Genomic DNA, 24,338 nt, shown 5'->3' on the forward strand with positions numbered 1-24,338 from the left:
TTAGGGGTGCGCTTTGCCCCGTTTAAAAAAAGACGAGTTGTAGTCAAATCAGAAGAGACTGCAGATGAGGCCGGAACCAAAAAAACAAAGAAAAGGGTGTACAAAGAATACTTATTTCATGATCCGGCAGACCCAGAGAAAATTGATAAATGGTCCAAGGAATTGCCCAATCCAAAGAAAGGGGGAGTAAAAACGTGGGACCAATTGGACTGCTTAAGAAATATATATCAACTTCATCCCTGGGACGGAGTGCAAATTTTGACCATAATGGTGCCAAAAACACGGAAGAAAATTGCACGACAAGGTAGAAGAAGCTTTGGGGCAGGATGAGCAAGATTTAGATGCAGGATGGGAGGCGATTAAACACTGGCTGCAAGCCTTCAGTCCAGCTAAGACAGACTGGGGAAAAATTGCAGCCTGCCAACAGAAAGGAACAGAGGAGGTCCTGGAGTATGACGAGCGGTTTAGATGCATGTGGCTAGAACATTCGGGTATGCATAATACGGATGAGGAAATGGATGAACAAGTGTTTGGACCCCTGAAAGCAGCTTTCGTGGCAGGTCTAAAGCCAGAACTGTCCAAAATGCTTAAGGTAGCGTTACTGGACTGGGAAGGTAGAGGAACTACCTTTGCAGCATTGGTGGATCGATGTAACCAATTAGATTGGGATATGGGAGCTAAAGTCCGAGCTGTACAGGCTATGGGATGGAAATCCCAGGATTCCGATAAACAGTCATTTGGAAAATTACCCGGAAAATGTCATTATTGTGGGAAAGAAGGTCACTGGGCCAAGACGTGCAGGGCAAAACAGAAAGGTCATGGCTGGGGAAGAGGACGCAGCCAGGGATACAATTCAGCCAACAAACCAGGCTTGTCACAAGATAACGACCTCATAGAAGCATGACAATACAACAACAGAAGGAGTTACTTGGGATAGCAAAAAACGGTTAGAGCCCACCCTGGCCCCCCTCCTCGCACTAATACAACAAAGGGGAGATGGGCTATATATAACTGTGAGGGTGGGCGATAAGGATGTGGACTGTCTTTTAGACACAGGGGCGGAATTAACATGCTTACCCCTACAATATGGAGACTTTTTGCCGTTGGATGGTAGGGCACGTACAGCCTATGGAGTTGGGGGCCATAAAATTGAAATTAAAAGGACAACACCGGTACTTATAGGGCTGGGTCCACATGAACTAACCACGCCGGTCTGGATAGGCCCAGTAGATCAACCCCTTTTGGGAATGGACGTTCTAATCCAAATAGATTCATCGTTGCATTTTGAGGATGGTCGGGTGACATGGTCAATTAGAACTTTGAAGAAAGAAGAATTGAGGGAACACCCGATATGGGCTAAAGATAAGAACGATTGTGGCCTACTCCAGATGGAGCCTGCGCCATTTACCGGGACCAAGCCTCCAAGCACTAAACAGTATCCCATCAGTCCAACTGCCAGTGCGGGAATCTTACCGGTTATTCAGCAATTGGAGAAACAAGGGGTGCTTATTAAAACGCATAGCTCCTCCAATAGCCCCGTGTGGCCGGTACAGAAATCTAATGAGACTTGGCGTTTGACTGTCGATTATAGGAAAGCTAACCAGTGTATTGATCAAAAAGCTCCTTTGGTCGCAGATCTCTCCACCATTTTTAATGCCCTCAAACCGGAACATAAATATTTCTCGGTTATAGATATGGCCAACGGATTTTGGTCGGTGCCTCTGGCACTGGAGGTTCGACAGTGGTTTGCTTTCACGGTCCAAGGACAACAGTATACTTGGACCCGGTTATCACAGGGTTTCCACAGAAGCCCGACAGTATTCCACATGGCTTTACAAAGCCATTTGCGAGAATTACCTCCCCTGTCATCCACAGTCATCCAATATGTCGACGATATCTTGCTAGCTTCAAACACGGAGGAACAGCATGAACAAGATTTACGAGCTTTGCTGGACCACCTTCAGCTGAAAGGACATAAAGCCAGCATCGACAAAGCACAAATATCCCAAGAAGAGGTTGTATACCTGGGACAAAAGATTTCACAAGGAAAGAGAGAACTTGCCCAGGACAGAACTGCAGCCATTCAGGCTGCTAAAAAAACCATCACTATTCAGGAACTAAGGTCTTTTTTGGGATTGTGTAACTTTAACAGAAATTGGATTGACTCCTTCACACAGCTTGCTCAGCCACTGAATGATATTTTAAAGGGGAAACGTGCCTCTAAAGAAGCCATCACTCTCACTAAAGAACAGCAAGAGGCCTTCCTGAGTTTGAAAAAGGCTTTGTGTTCGCACCGGCTCTGGGAATCCCCGACAGTGGTAAGCTATTTACCCTGTTTGTCCATGAGAAAGAAGGATACATGACAGCTATACTGACACAAGAACATGGGGATTGGCAAAGACCTATTGACTATTATTCGGCAAAACTGGATGCAGTAGCCCTCGGATGGGGAAGTTGCCTAAGGGCCATGGAAGCTACATGTCGAGCGGTAATGACCACTGCGGGTCTAGTCCTCGACCAAAAGCTGATTGTCAAGTGTCCCCACACCGTACACGCTTTGCTGTCTATGAATAGAATGTCTCAGGTGACGGCAGCAAGATGGACCCGCTGGACAGCAGTTTTGGAAGCTCCTAATCTCCATATCGTCCGGGCCAGCCCCGTTAATCTCGCAACTATGCTCCCAATGTCAGAATCGAGGGAGCAAGAGGGGGGAGAATGTGAAGAGCATGACTGCCTGGAGATTTTAAAATAAACAGAAGAAGCAGCCTTAGCAGCAGAGGAGCCCCTGCACAACCCAGACCTCATCCTGTTTACAGATGGTTCCTCCTTTGTTGACAATGGTACCAGAAAAGCAGGATGGGCAGTTACAACCTTATATGAGGTAGTAGCAAAAGGATGTTTACCCTCAGCAACATCAGCACAACAGGCCGAGTTACGGGCCCTGTCAGAAGCATGTCGAATAGCAGAAGGACAGACAGCTAATGTCTACACAGATTCGCGTTATGCTTTTGGAGTCGCTCACGACTTTGGTCTGTTATGGCGGAAAAGAGGATTCCTCACTGCTGCTGGTACACCTATCCGAAATGGAAAAGAAGTCCGAGACTTACTGGAGGCCATACAATTACCTCAGGAAGTGTCCATCCTGAAGTGTAAGGCCCATACCAAGGAAAATACCACAGAAAAAGATTGGGAACGCGATAGTGATAGGGGATTCGAGGGTGAGGGGAATAGATAGGCGTTTCTGCGGACGCAACCGAGACTCCAGGATGGTATGTTGCCTCCCTGGTGCAAGGGTTAATGATGTCTCGGAGCGGGTGCAGGACATTCTGAAATGGGAGGGAGAACAGCCAGTTGTCGTGGTGCACATTGGTACCAACGACATAGGTAAAAAAAGGGATGAGGTCCTACGAAAAGAATTTAAGGAGCTAGGAGCTAAATTAAAAAGTAGGACCTCAAAAGTAGTAATCTCGGGATTGCTACCAGTGCCACGTGCTAGTCAGAGTAGGAATCGCAGGATAGCGCAGATGAATACATGGCTTGAGCAGTGGTGCAGCAGGGAGGGATTCAAATTCTTGGGGCATTGGAACCGGTTCTGGGAGAGGTGGAACCAGTACAAACCGGACGGTCTGCACCTGGGCAGGACCGGAACCAATGTCCTAGGGGGAGTGTTTGCTAGTGCTATTGGGGAGGAGTTAAACTAATATTGCAGGGGGATGGGAACCTATGCAGGGAGACAGAGGGAGACAAAAATGAGGCAAAAGCAAAAGACAGAAAGGAGATGAGGAAAGAACAAAAAGGGCCACTGTACAGCAAAATTCTAAAAGGACAAAGGGTGTTAAAAAAGCAAGCCTGAAGGCTTTGTGTCTTAATGCAAGGAGTATCCGCAATAAGGTGGATGAATTAACTGTGCAAATAGATGTTAACAAATATGATGTGATTGGGATTACGGAGACGTGGCTCCAGGATGATCAGGGCTGGGAACTCAACATCCAGGGGTATTCAACATTCAGGAAGGATAGAATAAAAGGAAAAGGAGGTGGGGTAGCATTGCTGGTTAAAGAGGAGATTAATGCAATAGTTAGGAAAGACATTAGCTTGGATGATGTGGAATCTATATGGGTAGAGCTGCAGAACACTAAAGGGCAAAAATCGTTAGTGGGAGTTGTGTACAGACCTCCAAACAGTAGTAGTGATGTTGGGGAGGGCATCAAACAGGAAATTAGGAGTGCATGCAATAAATGTGCAGCAGTTATAATGGGTGACTTTAATATGCACATAGATTGGGTCAACCAAACTGGAAGCAATACGGTGGAGGAGGATTTCCTGGAGTGCATAAGGGATGGTTTTCTAGACCAATATGTCGAGGAACCAACTAGGGGGGAGGCCATCTTAGACTGGGTGTTGTGTAATGAGAGAGGATTAATTAGCAATCTCATTGTGCGAGGCCCCTTGGGGAAGAGTGACCATAATATGGTGGAATTCTGCATTAGGATGGAGAATGAAACAGTTAATTCAGAGACCATGGTCCAGAACTTAAAGAAGGGTAACTTTGAAGGTATGAGGCATGAATTGGCTAAGATAGATTGGCTAATGATACTTAAGGGGTTGACTGTGGATGGGCAATGGCAGACATTTAGAGACCGCATGGATGAATTACAACAATTGTACATTCCTGTCTGGCGTAAAAATAAAAAAGGGAAGGTGGCTCAACCGTGGCTATCTAGGGAATTCAGGGATAGTATTAAAGCCAAGGAAATGGCATACAAATTGGCCAGAAATAGCAGCGAACCTGGGGACTGGGAGAAATTTAGAACTCAGCAGAGGAGGACAAAGGGTTTGATTGGGGCAGGGAAAATGGAGTACGAGAAGAAGCTTGCAGAGAACATTAAGGCGGATTGCAAAAGTTTCTATAGGTATGTAAAGAGAAAAAGGTTAGTAAAGACAAACGTAGGTCCCCTGCAGTCAGAATCAGGGGAAGTCATAACGGGGAACAAAGAAATGGCAGACCAATTGAACAAGTACTTTGGTTCAGTATTCACTAAGGAGGACACAAACAACCTTCCGGATATAAAAGGGGTCAGAGGGTCTAGTAAGGAGGAGGAACTGAGGGAAATCTTTATTAGTCGGGAAATTGTGTTGGGGAAATTGATGGGATTGAAGGCCGATAAATCCCCAGGGCCTGATGGACTGCATCCCAGAGTACTTAAGGAGGTGGCCTTGGAAATAGCGGATGCATTGACAGTCATTTTCCAACATTCCATTGACTCTGGATCAGTTCCTATCGAGTGGAGGGTAGCCAATGTAACCCCACTTTTTAAAAAAGGAGGGAGAGAGAAAGCAGGGAATTATAGACCGGTCAGCCTGACCTCAGTAGTGGGTAAAATGATGGAATCAATTATTAAGGATGTCATAGCAGCGCATTTGAAAAATGGTGACATGACAGGTCCAAGTCAGCATGGATTTGTGAAAGGGAGATCATGCTTGACAAATCTTCTGGAATTTTTTGAGGATGTTTCCAATAAAGTGGACAAAGGAGTACCAGTTGATGTGGTATATTTGGACTTTCAGAAGGCTTTCGACAGGGTCCCACATAGGAGATTAATGTGCAAAGTTAAAGCACATGGGATTGGGGGTAGTGTGCTGACGTGGATTGAGAACTGGTTGTCAGACAGGAAGCAAAGAGTAGGAGTAAATGGGTACTTTTCAGAATGGCAGGCAGTGACTAATGGGGTACCGCAGGGTTCTGTGCTGGGGCCCCAGCTGTTTACATTGTACATTAATGATTTAGACGAGGGGATTAAATGTAGTATCTCCAAATTTGCGGATGACACTAAGTTGGGTGGCAGTGTGAGCTGCGAGGAGGATGCTATGAGGCTGCAGAGTGACTTGGATAGGTTAGGTGAGTGGGCAAATGCGTGGCAGATGAAGTATAATGTGGATAAATGTGAGGTTATCCACTTTGGTGGTAAAAACAGAGAGACAGACTATTATCTGAATGGTGACAGATTAGGAAAAGGGAAGGTGCAACGAGACCTGGGTGTCATGGTACATCAGTCATTGAAGGTTGGCATGCAGGTACAGCAGGCGGTTAAGAAAGCAAATGGCATGTTGGCCTTCATAGCGAGGGGATTTGAGTACAGGGGCAGGGAGGTGTTGCTACAGTTGTACAGGGCCTTGGTGAGGCCACACCTGGAGTATTGTGTACAGTTTTGGTCTCCTAACTTGAGGAAGGACATTCTTGCTATTGAGGGAGTGCAGCGAAGATTCACCAGACTGATTCCCGGAATGGTGGGACTGACCTATCAAGAAAGACTGGATCAACTGGGCTTGTATTCACTGGAGTTCAGAAGAGTGAAAGGGGACCTCATAGAAACGTTTAAAATTCTGACGGGTTTGGACAGGTTGGATGCAGGAAGAATGCTCCCAATGTTGGGGAAGTCCAGAACCAGGGGTCACAGTCTAAGGATAAGGGGTAAGCCATTTAGGACCGAGATAAGGAGAAACTTCTTCACCCAGAGAGTGGTGAACCTGTGGAATTCTCTACCACAGAAAGTAGTTGAGGCCAATTCACTAAATATATTCAAAAGGGAGTTAGATGAAGTCCTTACTACTCGGGGGATCAAGGGGTATGGCGAGAAAGCAGGAAGGGGGTACTGAAGTTTCATGTTCAGCCATGAACTCATTGAATGGCGGTGCAGGCTAGAAGGGCTGAATGGCCTGCTCCTGCACCTATTTTCTATGTTTCTATGTTTCTATTAGAAGCACAGGGAAATGCCCGAGCCGACCAGGCAGCTAAAGATGCCGCCTCACAGGGCGTTCCTCCAGAAGAACCAACACAGATGTGCAGATTGAAAGCACTCAGGACTCTGACACGAGACCTTCAAACAATGCAAGGCGAGTGCTCCCGAGAGGAAAAATGGACATGGATTGAGGCAGGAATTAAGCTATGTGAAGATGGTGTCTGGAGACAAAGAGTTACCGACAAGCCAGTCGCGCCACAAGCGCTTATGCCTTTTTTAGCCCAACAGATCCACTTGTGGGGACACTTGGCCTCACAACAGATGACGGCACGGTTCCAGAAAAGCTGGTGGGTTCGGGGATTTAAAAAACATGCCCAGCTGGTAACAGACCGCTGTGTGGTCTGTCAGAAAAATAATTCTGGACCCATCACCGTAATGTCCCAACTGAGGCCCCCTGCCCCTGTCGGACCATTCCAGCATCTGCAGGTTGATTATATATCTCTTCCTTCATGCCAAGGATACACTAACATTCTTGTTATGGTCGACAGATTCTCTAGATGGGTAGAAGCTGTCCCAACTAAAAGAGCCACAGCCAATCACACTGCAAAGGTCTTGTGTAAGGATTACATTCCCCGATGGAGAGTCCCGAGTAGCATTGACTCAGATCAGGGAACACACTTCACAGGTGTTGTCTGCCAAGAAGTCTGTAGGTTACTGAACATTACGTGGGATTTACACTGTCCTTATCATCTACAATCATCAGGACAAGTAGAACGAATGAATTGAACTTTGAAACAACAGCTTGCCAAATATCAACAAGAAGGAACACCATGGCCCCAGGCACTACCAATAGTGCTATGTAGCATTAGGGCAACCTCGAACAGAACTGCAGGTCTAAGCCCATTTGAAATTATAACAGGAAGACCCATGTCGCTGCCAGGAACTATCGATTTACGGAAAGCTGATGTTCACTTAATGAGTGACACTTTGTTATCATACTGTCAGAACTTAACCAATGCTATTAGTTCTGTTTCCCGACAGGTATCGGCAGCTTGGGGTAATCCACCCGAAGGAGGACACAACATCATCCCGGGAGTCTGGGTGTATGTGAAAAAGTTGCATAAAGAACCTTTGGGTGCCAAGTGGGAGGGACCTTATCAAGTGTCATTGACCACCCAGGCAGCTGTTAAAGTCCAAGGAAAGAAAGCCTGGATCCACGCTTCACACGTTAAACGAGCACCCGTAACTGAAGCTGAAATCTAATAAGGACAATTACTTTTTACGAAAATGTATAAATTTACTGTATTATTGATGTAGGTATTCTAGGCATAGGCCTACTTCTTACTAGCCAACCCTCTGCACTAAAGGGAAATAGTAGGGTAGCAAGGGAATTACATGTAAATACCTTTTTATATGTCATACATTTATGCCAAACAAGGTAACATTTCTAGTTGTTGGGTGTGTGCGCATATTCCTATTCACTCAAAGGGAGGGATTCCCTTGAGGCCAGTTCCCTTGAATATCTCGGAAATGGCTGAGTGGATAATTAATCAAAACAAAACAGGCAATGCGTTTCAGGATACGGAAAACTGGGCACGTAAATGAAAGTCAGCAGGTTACAATCTGACTACCTTTGAAGGGGGATACCAACCATGCTGCAATAATTCCAAACGGCCCCCATTTTTTGTTATCACTAATACAACGGGAATAGGAAGACCGGGGGAATCGGTCTGTCTGATTAGAAACATCAAAGGAGGCCAAAATATGGGGTATAGTAACTGCTCCCGGAATCATAATATAATCAAGCCACGGAACCGTCCAAACTGGGCCGATGTGGGAATTTTTAACGTAACGGGGATTCTGAATAAAACAGATGGAAAAGCCTGGACAGGCCCCGGAGTGTTGCTGACAAAGAAACAGCTAACATTCATTGCATATAATGGTACCTATTGGGTGTGTGGCCACAAGGCCTACCCTTGGCTGCCCCAGAATTGGATGGGATCCTGCTATTTAGCCTACATTGTGCCTTATATGTATCATATAAAGTCACTGTCGGAACATTTACACCGTCCTAAGAGAGCTATCACAGAAACAGAGAGGTTCTTTGCCATTCTGATCCCTAGGTCTGGGACCGCCAGACTGGCAAGGGAATCCATTAACATGGCATTCGTTGTGGAACGGGTAGCCAATGATACCTCAGAGGCCCTAGTTAAAATCAATGCAGAAATGGTAGCAATCCGCACAGTAGCCCTACAGAATAGACTGGCCCTTGATTACATCCTGGCTGAAAAGGGAGGTACTTGCACCCTACTCGGAACTGAGTGTTGCACATATATCCCAGATAGCTCCGAAGAAATTACCCACTTAGCCGAGCATATCCAAAAGGAGGTAGAAAAACTTAAGCAACCCCCATCATTCACTTTGTGGAGTGGAGCCACTGAATGGCTAGGTTCAATAGGAACAGGGGTATGTTATGCTTAAGGGAAGGTTGTTTACTGGTTGAATTAAGATATTGATTTGGATTAAATTGGAATAAGGTTAATTAACCTACTAAAACCAGACTTCCATTGTGGCCACGATGGAACTCAGTTTGGTGTAAATTTGTGTGGAAGCTACTAGTCCAGACATGTGGCGAAACACATCAACAAATTTTAGAAGGAAACTCTGTTAATATGTATGAAATTATTTTGTAGAATGTTTAACCAGTGATACCTGATGTTTTATGATTCAGTTTGTGAAAGAATCAAAGGGGGGATTGATAGAGAATTCAAACAGGCTGCATTTAGACAGACTGTGAAAATTCACAGACCCCCAAGTCAAGGCTGCTACATGCAGTTCAGCATGTTGCATTAAGTCATCAATCAACTTGACATTTTAGGACCCTTGGGTAGCGAGCCAATTAAAAGGTTAAAAGACTATTAATTGAGCCAATAAGGTCAAAGAAGGCGAGTTCTTTTCTGTAAATTGATCCAGGTATAAGTACAGCCATTTTGACCATGTGGTCTCAGAAGGACAAAGACCTGGCTTAAAGCCAAGAAGCTGGTTGTTGCTCTCTGCCAGAAATAAAGAAATTAAAACTACAATCGGAGTTCATATTTCATTGGAAATTAAGAGATCTAACAGTCATACACAGCCAGCGTGAGGGCCCATCGTTGTATGCGAACTGACGCATTGGCATTGACAGCCTTGCTGTCGGACAACAGGGATGTTTATGGTTTGTGGTCCGTTTCTAACTTGAGTCTTCCGCCGAAAAGGTACTGGAAGGTACTACAAACATGACAATAATGCTGTCGAATAAGCCTTCTATGATTATCCTGGATAGCATAAGCAGTCACAAAATATGGCACAGATAGAATTGGCCCCATTCTTAAAATGTCCTTAAATACGAATTATAAACTCATTAATCTCTAAACGCAGCCTTCCCTCCAAAACCTTTAACTGAGCTCCGTTTTCCAAGATGGCGCCGTTATCGAGCAGGTAAGACAAGTTTTTTCAGTTCGGTATTTATCATGGTCCTTAAAAATGTAATTATTGGCCAAATTCACAAAAACGGCGATATCGTTTTTGATGTCACAAAAATGGTTTGTGAAAATGGCGCTCGTTATTTGTTAATGACAGCATTAAATCACTGGTCAAATTTGAAAAATGTCCTTAAATTTTTTTAATGACAAATAAAACATTTTTACGGGCAAAAATGGCGTTAAAATGTGCGTTAGGCTGGCTAATTTCTAGCCCTTTATACCTATATTGCTAATGTTATACCAATATTTAAGAAGGGAGAAAGAACATGTCCAGGGAACGATAGACCAGTCAGCTTAACATCAGTGGTAAGAAAAGTAATGCAACCCCTACTAAAGAAGAAAATAGAAAAACAGGGGCCGAAAATCCCCTACACCCAAACCTACCAATCTGGAAGGGTTCCGTCCACCCCAATGCATGGGGTGGATAATCCGGAGAAATTCAGCACTGTGGGTTTTTTTGGAACGGGGAAAATGTAGGATTGGGTCAGAGTAGCCGCCATTAGTGGGGCAGAAGTGGGGGCGGGTCGGAATGCCCAGTGCAACAAGCGCTGGCGCATCACAACGTCCCTCCCCTTCAGCTAAAGGGGAGGGCCGCTGTGAACTCTGCAGCAAATTTAGTGGAAAACACTGGACCATCAGGGAGGTTTTTGGCTGGGCCAGCAGCCTGGCACCCAAGAAGGGGTGCCAGGCTGCCTGTTGGCCGCCCTGCCTATTGTGTTCCTAACACAGATGAGGCTGCACACAGGGAGGTTAAAGTAACAGTGACCTCAGTCCTTAATAAGACACTCCAGAGTGAGGAACAGGCCTTCGGGGCCGGCTTATTTACAGTGCTCCCAAGGGATGCTGGGATCCCTTGGGACTTCAGGGAATGAACTCTCTGGTGGCGGAACATGGGTGTGCATGCTTTACAGATATACAACACTGCCCAATCCGTGGGCATAATTGTTGGCCCGACCTGGCAGTCAGCAGGCAAAAGAAAATGTCGTCGACGGCAGCGCCAGCTCCCCTTTAAGGGCAGCTGTGCTGCAAAACCGCAGTAAGGGTACCGGCAACAAAAGCTGTCAGTGGCACCGGCCGGCGGCATCGCTCCCCCAGGATCATTTTCCACGGGGCAATTTTGGAAATGGGTCGCCGCTGGTCGGTAAGGGGTCGGCGTGTCCACAACGTGGTGGGAAAACAGGTGGAGCAGTCCCCTACACTGCTCCAAAAGTAAAGAAGGACAATATCATAAATGGCCACCCCTTCGTGGTGACTCGGCAGGCAGTCCACACCGATCTGTGGCCGTCGCTTTCAGGCGGCCATGGGCCTTATAAAAAGGACAATTTTGGCCCCCGAGAAACCCAAAATACAATAATGAATAGCCCACATGGATTTCAAAAGGAAAGTCTTGCTTAACCAAGTTCATTGACTTCTTTGAAGAGGTAACAGAGAGAGAGTAGACCAGGGTAATGCAACAGATGTAATATATCTAGATTTCCAAAAGGCCTTCGATAAGGTAGCACATAATAGACTAATGAATAAGGTCAGAGCATGTGGAATATCCATTTGGGACAGATAATTTGAATTAAATGTAGAAGTACCGCCAGGATAGCTGGGACGGAGAATGGAGCGAAATTTTGCACTTTTGTGGAAAAAAAAATGAACGGGGCGGTGTTAGGGGCGGAAATGGCCTCTGCGGAGTGCTGGATCAGTGACCGAGGACCCAATTTCACCTGATTGGGTCTCAGTGAGAACGAGGCTCCTGGTCTCTGGCCTCCTTAAAGGGCAGGTCTTTCAGGTAGGTACTGCTCATTTTCATCAGTTGCATTGTTGAGTTTGTTGTGTGCTGTGTGCAAAAATGGCAAGTCCGAGAGGCAGCACTAGGGCAACCAGATTCAGTAATGCCCAAATGGAGATGTTGGTGCAAGCTGTGGAGGACAGGAGATGCCTTCTATTTTCAGACTCTGGCAGGCTCTCTCAGCAGGTCTTCCGCAATGCTTGGGCAGAGGTGGCTGTAGAGGTGTCGAGCATCTCAATAGTGCACCGGACAGCGACTCAGTGCCGAAAGAGGTTCAACGACATCACTCGAGTGGTCAATTAGTGAAAGTGAGTATATGCTCCCCCTCCTATTGACCTGCAGCCTCTGAGCCTCCCTTTCTTACTTACCTGCGTCTGTTTGTAGTCAGCAAATCAGCATTTCACTGATGAGTCAACCACATGGCATGTGTGCATATTCACAGTTGACGGCCCCTTTTCTTGCTTAGAGTTGCAGCTCATGAAGCTGTATATCCATTAATTCCACATGCCTAACTGGACGGCTACTCACCAACCTTTCTTTGCTTTGTAGGCCAAGATGGTACATAACTGTCGGGAGCAACCGAGAATGGAAGGTGGAGAGGCGCAATTGCGGCAGCTCAGCGATGTGGAAGAAAGGGTACTAGGGCTAATGGTGTTGCAGATTGGCTGCCCAGTGGTCGTCAGCACCGTCGATCCAGATGGGACAACATTGGTAAGTAAAGCCCTTCCTTTGATCACATCTGGCCAGAATTCGACAAATGCCTATCACTAACGTCGTAAACAATGTGTGCACCTTGGTTGCATGATGGACACCCCCCCCCCCCATCTTCACACCACTTTAGTCCCAGCTGCTGATGTGGCCTTCTCCTCTCCATGTCCCTCCCACTCTGGCCTCTGGGTGTCCACGTTCCTGCTCCTCCTCTTCCTCGCTGCATGCCCTTCTTCATGGCCTTCTCCACGTCCTTCTCTATTCCAGCTACATGGCCATCCATATCTGGTTGTGCCTTTCTATTCGTGTCCCTCTCCCACTGCCTCTGCATCTGCTCTCTTCTGTGAACCATCCTGTGGTATAAACTGTGGAGGACGCGGTCCGCTGCCAGGATTGAGCCCATTACTCGCAAGCAGTGGGCTATTCTGCTAATGCCAACTATTGGAGCAAGGACAGGTATTGCAGGCTGCGCAAACTGAGGCCCAGTAATTGGTGAAGGTGGAATCAGACGCAAAAACTAGAAGGTCTCAACCCGGAAGCAAATTTTGGCTGAAAACAATGGCGGTTCATATTGCAGATTTGACAGTGACAGAAGAAGCTGTCACTGGCACCGACAAGCGTTCGGTTGATGATTTTGGGGCAATGTCTCTTCCGGGGCGGGGACTCAATGATGCGCACGATGATGATGTCTTTATCACCGTGCATGGACGAACGGGGCAGATGTCGGCGGAGTGGGGCAGTAATCTTTTGCACCTGTATAAATTAAGAGGGCAATGTCCCGATCGGCATTGAGGCCACCCCAACCGGGCAGGAACTCATTTCCACCCGTTACCACCCAAACCGGCCCTTAAAAAAATGGGCAATTTTGGCCCCACAATTTCTAAATTTGGAGTGATAGTCAACACTGAGGAGGACTGCAACAAATTACAAGAAAACATTAATAAACTTGAAGAATGGACATATAATTGAAAAATGAAATTCAACGTAGCTAAATGAGGTATTGCATTTTGGTAAGAAAAATAAGGAGGTCACATATTACTTGGAAAATAAGGGGGGAATTTTAACCCCCCAAAATAGGCGAGTTTGGGTCAGGTGAGAGGTTAATTTGTTTAAAATCTGAATCCCAACCCGCCTCCAATCTGCTCACATCCAGTTTTAACAGCAGGTGATGGGAGGGCGGGCAGACAACCCTTGCCCAGGAGGCAGGTTGGCACTTTAAATATGATAATGAGCTGGAAACCTCGAATTTAACCTCCTTTACAGGTTTAACTGGTGCCGGCCAGGGTTCTTGAGCCTTGGATATCCTGGCAACTGCAGTAAGGCAAGGACAGCTTGGGTTGTGGTCCAGGAGGAGCAGGAGTGCTTTGTCCCAGGCCTCAAACTCCCCCAGACTTCTGGGATGCTTATGCACCCCTCCCCCCCCCACCCCCCCACAAGAATCTAAATGGGGTAGAGGAACAAAGGGATCTGGGAATACAAATACACAAATCACTAAAGGTTGTGACACAGGTCAACAAGGCCATTAAAAAATCAAACCAAGCACTAGGGTTTATTTCTAGGGGATAGAATTGAAAAGCAGAGAAGTTATGTTGAATTTATATCAAACCTTGGTTAGACCATGCTTGAGGAGTGTAATGTACAGTTCTGGTCACTATATTATAAAAAGTTACAGAGACACTGGAAAGGGTGCAAAAAAGATTTACAAGGATGACATCAGAACTATGAGGCTACACCTATTAGGAAAGGATGAAAAGAAAAGGTTGATGGGTGACCTAAGAGAAGTCTTTAAAATTATGATAGATTTTGATAGAATAGACAGAGAGAGAGAGAGAGAGTATTTTCACTTGTGGGAAAGATCAAAACTAGATGCCATCAATATAAGATCGTCACCAAGAAATCAAATAGGTAATTCAGAAGAAACTTCTTCACCCAGAGAGTGATGAGAATGTGGAATTCGCTACCACAGGAAGTGGTTGAGACGAATAGTATTGGTGCATTTAAGGGAAAGCTAAATAAGTATATGAGGAAGGAGGGAATAGAGGGTTATGCCGATAAATTTAGTTGAAGAGGGATGGGAGGAGGCTCGAGTGGAGCATAAACACCGGCATCGACTGGTTGGGCCGAATAGCCTATTTCTGTGCTGTGTACCCTATGTAATTCTATGTACTTTAAAAGTTCTCCCAATTCAAGAAATGGTTTAATTTACCTGTGATCTCAAAAAATCATCAATCATGCCCATTTCATTAACTGTGCTCCCATTATTCTTGAAAATATCTACAGAACCCGAGGCCAGGTCAGAAGACTAGTGGGAATTGGATTTGAACAAGAAAACATGTCTGGTTTGGATTGAGACACCAGTGAGCTTTAGGGCTTGGTGAGAATTGCGTTTTTTTTTAATTAAAAAAAAATCCTTTCATTTATGGTGCATGAGAGGTTACTTACTTTAAAGATTGGAATGCATGGAAAAGTGAAAGAGCAACCAAATGCAAGAATGGGGCAGAACCCAGTTCTGTTGGGATTTTACCCTCTGTTTTCTATTCTGACATTTTCTGAGAGGAGCAAGAGTGGATCTTCTACCTGATACCCCATGCCAAGGAGCTGTCTCAGGGAGCTCTCAGGCTCTCCTGGGAATTCCAACCTGGACACCTTCAATAAGCTTCAGCAAAACTCCTACCAGCTGAAAGCTGACAGGAGTCCCATTGAGACCAAATCAAAGGTGCCAAAGCTTTGCTCGGGAAATATAATCCACCCCCTCTGGGATTGGTTACCTTTCTCAAGAGGCTTGTTTCCTGCACTGAGAGCAGAGGAACTGCAAAGGAAAGGTTTCTTTAGGGCCTCCTCTTTGCTATTGGAACAGCATGGCACCACTGTGACATTCTGCTGGTGGTTCATGGGAAGCGCCACTCTTGTGCCCTGCCATGCAGATGACCCCATTCCTAGAGTTTGGGATAGGTTCTCTGGCCTGGATCACACACTCGGGGGCTCCATTCTGCCACAGTTGTGCCAGTGAAGCGGGCCTCCAGAAAGTATAGGCTCCTAGATTATGTGATTCTAAATGATCATCCTGCAAACTGCTGCACATTTCCTTGTATACGTGCTGAAGACAGCTAAAACCCTTTAAATTAACACACTTCATTTTAGGTTAAAAATAGCTCAGTGTCTCAAAATGTCTATCAACTGATTGTCCAGAGTAATCAGTCATAAACATCAAGAATAATTTTCTAACATGCACAGTTGAAACTTTTGTTCTATTCCATGCATCATCATTCCAATCTCAGCAAGAGTGGGATTAATTGTTGCAGTCAACGTGACAAAAATTAGTAAAGTAATAAATTAAGATGAGCAATCAACACTACCCAAACAACCTTGAAATGAAAACTGCAAAATTATAGAATCTGTAATTATAACATGTGCAACAGACCCAGAGAAGCTACAGAGCTCTAATTAGCAAACGTGCCAAAAATAAAGAGTCATTGTTCTTCTAAAAACTGTTCGGCATTCGCTCCAGAGTTTGTTGCCAACAAGGGCTGGGCTGTAAAAGTGAATGTTAAAATAAAAGAGAGAAGTACTTTCATTGTTTCCTCAGTCTGAATTCTGAGGGAGTTTTCATGCATACTGTAGGATAAACAATAGTCACTCAAAGGCCTGTATTAGTGATTCAGTCATTCTAATGCAGAGCTGGTGACAAATGGGGATTCCATGGGACCCGTATGCACCCGTCTGTCACTCTTTTATAGATTAGCAGTGTGTTCTTGTTTTGGAGTTGCATTTTTTCTTTTGAGATAGCTTCTGTCCACATAGCAGCTAATCCCTCTTTGTCGCAAACAGACACCTACACACAGCTCAGCTCTGTATGTTCGATGTAGCACCACCTGCTATTGGAATTTGGAAGCAAACTGTGCTTTCTGGGCTACTGAAGGGCCTTCTTGTTCTGATATTTAACCTTTTCACTCGTGGTTGACCAGCACCAGTACTGGACCTGTTACAGCATGAGCTTATATGTTTTGGTCTGAGACCCCTGCTGATAAACTGATAACAATGATAAACAATAACATATATGCTGAATGACTTAACATATTGATAACCGATTACAAAATCAAACCAGTAACTTTACAGTTCAGTAAGTTGTTACATTTTAGACTTAATGGTCCACTTCCATCCTTACAAGTAATAATAAATATTTTATTAATGATTTTATACTACTTTTGACAGATCCTAGATCCTGCAGTGATGTCTACAAATGTGTGCGTGAAGCTCGAACAGTTACTTGCTTCCAATTTCACCCCCTTCATCAAAATCCCATCGCTTTTGTGGATCAGAATAGTAAGGACAAAGGTTAAGCTGTCTGCTCAGTGGACTGGGAATGTTGTCAAATGCGTTCCCATTTGGAATACTTAATTTCTGTTAAATCATGATTTAGGAAATAAGATATGATGGGAACTATAAAAGAGATTAAGGTATTTCAGTACATACAAGTATTTTGATCAATGTATCTCTGTGTAACACAACTGCACTTCCCAAATAAAACCTATCCACGAATAAAAACTGTTTAAAATCAACATTTTGAATGATTGCGTTCTACTTCAAAAAGTCGGTGCACCAACTAAAAAGATGGGTTATTTTATCATTCGAGGGAAGCGGTCTGTAATATAAAGTGCTGAAGGATATTATGATAATCAGAATTGTTGAATTCTTATTAGTTTTCTCCTTTATTAACTTAGTAAGTGTCTCCACCTCACTCAACAAGAAATGATAATTGACAAATATCATAGTGCTGATAACTCAGTAAGTGCATCAATATGTAAATGAGGAATTATAAGTATTGAAGTGCAAGTTTCCCAGTCAATGAAACAAAATATACTTGCTGTTTTTGACATTTCAGTGGTGCAAAATTGGTATGACAGGATTTTCCGGCATGCAAATTGAAGCAGTAGCCATTTCTGAAGGTGTTCAGCCCCAGAATCGTATCCCTTCCTATTTTCTATGTTTCTATCCTTACTACTAGGGGGATCAAGGGGTATGGCGAGAAAGCAGGAATGGGGTACTGAGGTTGCATGTTCAGCCATGAACTCATTGAATGGCGGTGCAGGCTCGAAGGGCCGAATGGCCTACTCCTGCACCTATTTTCTATGTTTCTATGTTTCTAGGTTTCCCCATAGTTTCTGCTGCTTGTTTGGCCGCCTTGCAATCCGACGGTCAACTTACTGCACCAAGACACTTTCATACTTACCTGCTGCTTCCCCAGACGGCTGCTGCAATCTTCAGCCATTGTTCACTTGTTAAAGACTGCCCAAGTCCTTCTCCCCAGTGCACTACTCCCGTTTACACCATTGAACCGCAAATGGGTATTTAAATGAGCTGGCCTTCCCCCACCCTACAAATTACACCCGGTCTGTGCTGGAGAAGATCGATGGGTGCAAGTCCAAGCTCAGGTGCAAGACTGGCGGAATTGCCCCACAATATTTCAGGGCCAAATTTTTCAAAAGCCTGAAAATTCTAGTCACGCTCAATAGCAAGATGGCTGCTGTGCTTTGGCAATTGGCTTCTGTCCTCAAACTGCTTTGTTCTTTCAAGCTATGATATTATATCAGAAACATACATTTTTCTGTTGCCAATAATTTGTCCTTCTCTCTTTTCTTCTCACAATAACAATGGCTTATGCTGTGGTGCAGTTCCTCAGGCTTCAGCCACCCTCAATTACCTGTGTGAGATGAAATGAATACTAGCTGACTAATTAACTGGGGGGGTTATTAAGCTGAGCTTAACCATGTCCTCAATTGAGGGTCACGCATGCATACTTTCCAAGAGGAATGATTAGATAGCTCAGAAGTGGGACCATAAAAACATAGAAACATAGAAAATAGGTGCAGGAGTAGGTCATTCGGCCCTTCGAGCCTGCACCACCATTCAATAAGATCATGGCTGATCATTCACCTCAGTACCCCTTTCCTACTTTCTCTCCATACCCCTTGATCCCTTTAGCCGTAAGGACCATATCTAACTCCCTCTTGAATATATCCAATGAACTGGCATCAACAACTCTCTGCGACAGGGAATTCCACAGGTTAACAACTCTCTGAGTGAAGAAGTTTCTCCTCATCTCAGTCCTAAATGGCTAACCCCTTATCCTTAGACTGTGTCCCCTGGTTCTGGACTTGCCCAACATCGGGAACATACTTCCTGCATCTAACCTGTCCAGTCCTGTCAGAATTTTATATGTTTCTATGAGATCCCCTCTCATTCTTCTAAACTCCAGTGAATACAGGTCCAGTCACTCCAGTCTCTCTTCATATGTCAGTCCTGCCATTCCGGGAATCAGTCTGGTGAACCTTCGCTGCACTCCCTCAATAGCAAGAGCGTCCTTCCTCAGATTAGGAGACCAAAACTGAACACAATATTCCAGGTCAGGCCTCACCAAGGTCCTGTACAACTGCAGTAAGACCTCCCTGTTCTTGTACGCAAATCCCCTAGCTATGAAGGCCAACATGCCGTTTGCCTTCTTCACCGCCTGTTGTATCTGCATGCCAACTTTCAATGACTGATGTACCACGACACCCAGGTCTCGTTGCACCTCCCCTTTTCTTAATCTGCCGCCATTCAGATAATATTCTGCCTTCATGGTTTTGCCACCAAAGTGGATAACCGCACATTTATCCACATTATTAGGCATCTGCCATGCATTTCCCCACTCACCTAACCTGTCCAAGTCACCCTGCAGCCTCTTAGCATCCTCCTCACAGCTCACACTGCTACCCAGCTTAGTGTCATCTGCAAACTTGGAGATATTGCACTCAATTCCTTCACCTAAATCATTGATGTATATTGTAAATAGCTGGGGTCCCAGCACTGAGCCCTGTGGCACCTCACTAATCACTGCCTGCCATTCTGAAAAGGACCCATTTATCCCGACTCTCTGCTTCCTGTCTACCAACCAGTTCTCTATCCATGTCAATACATTACCCCCAATACCATGTGCTTTAATTTTGCACACCAATCTCTTGTGTGAGACCGTGTCAAAAGCCTTTTGAAAGTCCAAATACACCACATCCACTGGTTCTCCCTTGTCCACTCCACTAGTTACATCCTCAAAAAATTCTAGAAGATTTGTCAAGCATGATTTCCTTTTCATAAATCCATGCTGACTTAGACCGATCCTGTCACTGCTTTCCAAATGCGCTGCTATTTCATCTTTAATAATTGATTCCAACATTTTCCCCACTACTGATGTCAGGTTAACCAGTCTATAATTCCCCATTTTCTCTCTTGCTCGTTTTTTAAAAAGTGGTGTTCCATTAGCTACCCTCCAGTCCATAGGAACTGATCCTGAGTTGATAGACTGTTGGAAAATGATCACCAATGCATCCACTATTTCTAGGGCCCTGCTGGATTGTCTTCTGCCTTTCCAAGGTTGTTCAGGGCAATTGTAGTGGCACACTGCTGCCCCAGCTTGGACTGGCTAACTCAGAATGGACCAGGCATTGAGCAGCTCCTCAAATTCTGGTTGCACTTCAGTCCCACACTCCTAATCTTTGGGCACCCTGTGTGGAGGTGAGCGGGCAGGTCGGAGGGCCTCCTTGTAGGACTGCTCCTGGGCATGGCCAAGGTGGCCATCAGCCGGTCCAGGCAGCGGGCGGTCGAGGGGGTCGTTCAGCCCGGACTGCCTGCCTCTCCTCCACAGTTACACCCGAGCCAGGGTGTCCCTGGAGATGGAGCACACGGTGTCCACCGGTACACTCGCAATCATCCGCGAGAGGTGGGCGCCAGAGGGACTGGAGTGCATCATCAACCGCAGCAACCAAATTTTAATTTGATCATTTAAGTTTAAAGTTTAATTTGTTTAATTTGCCGGTTTTAGTGTTCCCCCTCCCCTTTTAGCCAGGGGGCACTTTTCTCTTTTTAGTGCCCTAAAAAAAAAGGGGCACTGGAAAAAAAAATGTATTTTGGAGTGTGACCCCCCCTTGCAGAGGGCATTTGTTTAAAGTGCACAAATAAAATAGTTGGACCAGGCATTGAAACAGGGATGTTTCTGATCTATATGGCTCTGTAATGTATCAGGTAGTGTATTTAACCACTTAGTAATCATGCAGGTTTCTGCTGCCAATGCTTCCAAAAACATTAGTAAATTAGGTTGTAGAACTTGCATTATTTAATATCTTAAATCCTTCTCTTCTTAGGCAGTCCCTCGGGGACAAGGATAACTTGCTTCCACACTAAAAATTGAGTTCTCAGGTGACTGAAGAGTCCAATGCGGGACCTACAGTCTCTGTCACAGGTGGGGCAGATAGTGATTTGAGGAACAGGAGGTTGGGGTGCCTGGGTTGCCGTGCGTTCCTTCCACTGATGACGCTTGGCTTCAGCTTGCTCCCGGCGAAGCGACTCGAGGTGTTCAGAGCCTTCCCGGATGCTTTTCCTCGACTTTGGGCAGTCTTGGGCCAGAGATTCCTAGGTGTCGATGCTGAGGTTGCACTTTTTCACGGAGGTTTTGAGGGTGTCCTTGAAGCATTTCCTCTGCCCACCTGGGGCTCGCTTGCCGTGCCAGAGCTCTGAGTAGAGCGCTTGTTTTAGGAGCCTTGTGTTAGGCATGCGGACAATGTGGCCCGTTTGCGGAGCTGATCGAGCATGGTCATGTTGGGGATGTTGGCCTGAGCGAGAACACTGACATTGGTGCACCTATCCTGCCAGTAGCTTTGCAGGGTCTTGTAGAGACAATGTTGGTGGTACTTCTCCAGTGTTTTAAGGTGCTTGCTGTACATAGTCCATGTCTCTGAGCCACATAGGAGGACGGATATCACTACTGCTCTGTAGAGCATGAGCTTGTGCCGGGTTTGCGGTCCTGGTCTTCAAACACTCTCTTCCTCAGGTGACCGAAGGCTGCACTGGCACACTGGAGGTGATGTTGGACCTCATCGTCAATATCTGCTCTTGTTGACAGTAGTCGCCCACGGTATGGAAAATGATCCACATTGTCCAAGGCCTCGTCATAGATTTTGATAACCGGCGGTTAGTGCTGTGTGGCGGAGGCAGGTTGGTAGAGGACCTTTGTTTTACGGATGTTTAGTGTAAAGCCCATGTTCTCGTACGTCTTGGTGAAGGTGTTGATGATGGCTTGGAGTTCGGCCTCCAAGTGTGCGCAGATGCAAGCATCGTCTGCCTACTGTAATTCGATGATGGAGGATGGGACGACCTTGGATCTGGCCTGGAGGTGACAGAGATTGAACAAATTCCTGTTTGTCCTGTAAATCATGATATTGAAAATGCACAGAAGTGGTCATCTACCTCTTTTTTAAAAAAGGCACCTTATGAAAAATGTTTATTTTCCATATTGTTGAAGGCAGATGGTAAACCTTTGTGGAAGTTAAGGGCTTTTTTCTTTTTCATGTTGCTACATAAATCGGTTTGCTAATGAAAAGAAAGAAAGACTTGCATTCATATAGCATCTTTCACGACCACCAGATGTCTCAAAGCGCTTTACAGCCAATGAAATACTTTTGGAGAGTAGTCACTGTTGTAATGTAGGAATGAATTTAACTCATCAAAATAATATTCCATCCATCCCCTGCACTGTAATTCTGACACAAGATATCACTTAACATTTTTAAAAGGGTGGAAGCCAAGTGGCAGCTGATTGGTGGCCCATTTTTGTTTCCATTGAAGTCACTTGGGCAGTGTACAAAATTGGTAAAAGTGAAAATTCACCCACTTTGTGAGGAGAAGGCAGTTCGAACAGTAAAGAAGAATGGGAGACACACTCATTTAAACCTTGGGCCAGTGGAAAGAGATGATTGAGTTTGACTAGTGTTGCCAAGGATTAATATTTGTCTTTTCAGGGTACTGGCAAATAAGGTCATTTACTACTCCCATGATCCGATCACAAACATTTAAAGGATTTGAAGTCAGCTGTGATAGATAAGAAAACGTGGAGAGAGAGTAAGAAAGTTCTCCTCCTAGCATATAGAGCATTGGATGATATACTGGGAGTCAGACCAGAGTCAATATGGATGTTAGTAGGCTTAAGATCTAACAAAAATGGAGCAAAAAGGAAACATCTACTGGCAAGTTTTGCATTTCAATACCACTTGGGAAAATATCGGCCCGGATTTTGCAGTCGGAGGGGTAATTAAGTATTATGCTGCCAGCATCTGAACCGAATGCGCACTTGCCCGTTGTGTCACATTCTAACCTGCATAAACTAGAGGTGATCCAAAACCCGGCTACCCATGTCCTAACTCGCACCAAGTTCTGCTCTCCCATCACCCCTGAGTTCGTGGATCTGCATTGATTCCTGGTTCAGCAACACCTCGATTTCAAAATTCTCATCCTTGTTTACAAATCCCTCCATGGCCTCGCCCCTCCCTATCTCTGTAATCTCCTCCAGCCCCACAACCCCCCGCGATGTCTGCGCTCCTCCAATTTTGTGCTCCTCCAATTTTGCCCTCTTGAGCATCCCTGATTATAATCGCTCAACCATTGGTGGCCATGCCTTCGGTTACCTAGGCCCCAAGCTCTGGAATTATCTGCCTAAACCGCTCCACCTCTCTATCTCTAAGCGAAAGGTTGCTGTCAGATGCAGCATAGTGGCCCATTGTTCCTAGGAACGTACCTTGTGTATAAGCATACCTGGGAACACGTGGGTCGGTCTCCAATCAGGAAACAGAAGCAACATGTTATTTGGAGATATTTTACTGTAGTTTAATGGCACACAGAAGAATCAGGATGAAAGTCAGTTAAATTAACATGTACTACATTCCCATTTCTTATTGGAGAGGTTGTGTTCTCTCATTGGCGCTGGTCGGATGTTTGTGGCCTTTTCGCTCAGACCCTGTGAAGATTGAGGCATATTGCTTGTCAAAGTCCATCATGTACTCAGGTGTGCCGGTTGGGTCATAAACTTTGAACCCAATGAATTTTCCGTTTGGAGTGATGGCTGCCTAGCTCGTGGTGATAGAGCAGTAATTCCCAAGTCGCTTCAACAGCGCGTTCTCTCATTGGCACACAATGGACACCCTGGCATTGTCCGCATGAAGCAGAGATGTCGTGATTCAGTATGATGGCCTGAGATTGACACTCACATCGAGGAGTTTGTCTCACATTGTGAAGCATGCAGTCTGAGCGAAAAGGCCACAAACATCCGTCCAGCACCAATGAAGCCCATTCCATGGCCACAAAGAGCATGGCAACAATTTCAGTTGGATATCTTCAGTCCAGTTGAAGCAGCTCCACAGCACCACCATTTTCTTGTTGTAGTACATGACCTGCTTTCCAAATGGCCAGAAATAGCTACAACAAGTTCAGTGACCTCATCAACGAGCGTCATTATTCTGCAGCGTATGTTCACGAAGTGGGGCCTCCCAGAGGTCATAATCACTGACAATGGACCACAGTTTGTGTACAACCAGTTTGCGGATTTCCTCACTCGTCGTGCTATCGAGCATCGCCTTACGACTCGGTACAATCCTCAAAGCAACGGAGGTGTTGAGCGATTTAACCGCGTTGTCAAAGAGGGTGTGAAAGCCAAACTCGCAGCAGGCCAAACATTCAACGAAGTGGTTCAAACCATTCTCCGCACATACCATTCGACAAAGCAGTCGCTAA

Source organism: Pristiophorus japonicus, chromosome 6 (assembly GCF_044704955.1).
Source record: "Pristiophorus japonicus isolate sPriJap1 chromosome 6, sPriJap1.hap1, whole genome shotgun sequence".
Lineage (NCBI taxonomy): Eukaryota > Metazoa > Chordata > Chondrichthyes > Pristiophoridae > Pristiophorus > Pristiophorus japonicus.